The following is a 2,432-nucleotide window of genomic DNA, read 5'->3' as shown; positions in this document are numbered from 1 at the left end:
AGAATAAGTGCTTGCCTGGCAAGTGCAGTGTCCTGAGTTCAATCCCCAGTATGACAGAAAAAAAAAGAAAGAAAGAAAGAAAAAGATTTGTTCTAATAGTGTTTAAACAAGATATCATGTCTGTATTTTGTACTTTGAATAACTACTATGAAGAGAACAATATGCAATGTATTAATTATCATAAATGTCCTACTAACTTGTTTTGAAACTGTCTCATTGCTATTTCTCAATAAAATTAATACAAGAATAGATAAATAAAATTTAAAAAAGGAAATTGAGGAAGGAATCTAACAAATGGGGTCTCAAGAAGTCTAGGAATTCCTCATAATGCTCCTTTTAATGAGGCTCTTCTTCGGGAAGCTAAGGTAAGAAAACAGCAGCTTGAAGAACTAAAACAACAACAACTTGATAGGCAGAAGGAACAAGACTAGAAAACAAAACTTGAAACTGACACTGCTCATGAGACTTCTAACATTGAATCTGTGGAGGAACTTGGACAAAGCAAAACTAAGAGAGCCAAGCTGACCAAACAGAATCCAAAGGCAATACAGTGTCAGAAACTTAAAAAGGTGATTGAGCCCTCAGTTGTTTTACTAGTTGTATTAGATGCCAGAGATTCTCTTGGTTGCAGATGTCCTTAGGTACAAGAAGTGACTGTCAAGAGTGGACATAAAAAGCTGGTACTGATATTAAATGAACCACATCTAATACCAAAGGGGCATTTGGAGGATTGGCTAAATTATTTGACAAAATAATTGCCAAAAGCTGTGTTCAAAGCCTCAACAAATCTGAAGGACAAAGGGAGAATAAGCAAGGTGTAGGTAAAGAAGAAAGCTGTTTCACTGAAAAGTAGTGTCTGTTTTGGCAAAGAGGGTCTTTGTAAACATCTTGGAGGTTTTCATGAGACTTATGGTAAGCCTATCCAGGTGGCAGTAATTGGTTTCCCAAATGTGGTGAAAAGTAGCATTATTAATAGCTTAAAACATGAACAAGTGTGTAATATTGGTATATCCATAGGACTTATAAGGAGTATGCAGGCTGTTTCCTTGGACAAACAGATCACAATCATAGATAGGCCAAGTTTCATTGTGTCATCACTTAACTCCTCCATGGCCCTTGCTCTGTGGAGTCCAGCAAGTACTGAGGTAGTAAAGCCACTGGAGGCTGCCAGTGCCATCCTGTCCCAAGCTGGTGCTAGACAGGTAGTTCTAAAATACAATGTCCCAGACTATAAGAATTCTCTGGAAATTTTTACTAATCCAGCTCAAAGAAAAGGTCTGCACCAAAAAGGTGACGCCCAAATGTTGAATGTCCTGCCAAGCTGCTGTGTCCGAGTGGACAGGTGCTTCATTAGGTTACTATTGCCAGCCCCCTGCATCCTAGAATCTATCCACATTTTAATGAAAGTATTGTGACAGATATGAAAGGGGACTTTTAATCTGGAGGAACTGGAAAAGAACAGCACACACAGCATACAGGGCCCTTGTTCAGCCAATATCATACTTTTCTGGTCTTTGGGTTTGACAGATGGAATAATGGAGGAGAAAGACATACAGGAATTGCCAAAACAAAATGAGAGAGAGGAAACAAGAGAAAAGAGAGGATGACAGAAGGAAAAGATCTCAGATATGACCCATGTAGAAGGGATAGAAGAGGAAGCACTGTCAGAGGACTCTAATATTGCAGGTAAACCATCTATAAGATCTCTTATTATCCTGGATGAAAAGACCAAAGAGGATGATGCCTACTACTTCAGCAGAGATTATGTATCACTCAGCCTTCAATATGGATTTTCTTAACACTTAAGGCAAACTGCTACAGTATTTTGGTATGTCATACACTGTATAAATATTGAGAATGAGTATCATGTACACATTAAAGCAATTAAACAATTTAGAAAAGTGTCCACAGTTAGTGATAAAAGTATTGACTCAATACAATCAGGGAAGTAGTAATCTGGAAACAAATCTACTGAAAATTAGGTTTTATTTATACATCAGATCACAGCTTACAAAGTTAAGATCCAACAGCAGTTTGAACATGGTGTACTAGTTATCCTAGTTGAATCAATCCATTCTAGTCAGTTCACACTAGTAAGCAAACACCTGGTAAGGCAGATGGAGACATATCTTGAAAGTATAAATTGTCATCTTACCTAGAAGAAATATTTTTCCTTAGGTTGCTACAGGTAAGCATTGACACCTACTAATTGTTACTTTCCATATGCTGTCTTCCAGGATTTCGTCAGAATACCGAAATTCTCTTTTACTTTATGTTTGAGATCTCCATATGTCTTTGGATTAGATTGAATCTGCCTGTTGGATCTGGAATATACTATTTTTCCCATTAAAAAATATATCTGATGAAAAAAACTATCTATCTATCTATCTATCTATCTATCTATCTATCTATCTATAGTTTTCATTCTCCCA

General features: G+C 36.9%; 1 pseudogene; it reads left to right on the top strand.

The window, feature by feature from the left end:
* The window catches only part of LOC101589606, a 4,891-nt pseudogene extending 3,092 nt beyond the window's left edge, over window positions 1-1,799 (top strand).
* Window positions 1,800-2,432: the final 633 nt, after the last annotated feature.

Source organism: Octodon degus, unplaced genomic scaffold, assembly GCF_000260255.1.
Source record: "Octodon degus isolate 3935 unplaced genomic scaffold, OctDeg1.0 scaffold00145, whole genome shotgun sequence".
NCBI classification, from domain to species: domain Eukaryota; kingdom Metazoa; phylum Chordata; class Mammalia; order Rodentia; family Octodontidae; genus Octodon; species Octodon degus.
This window is presented reverse-complemented; position numbering and strand designations above follow the sequence as displayed.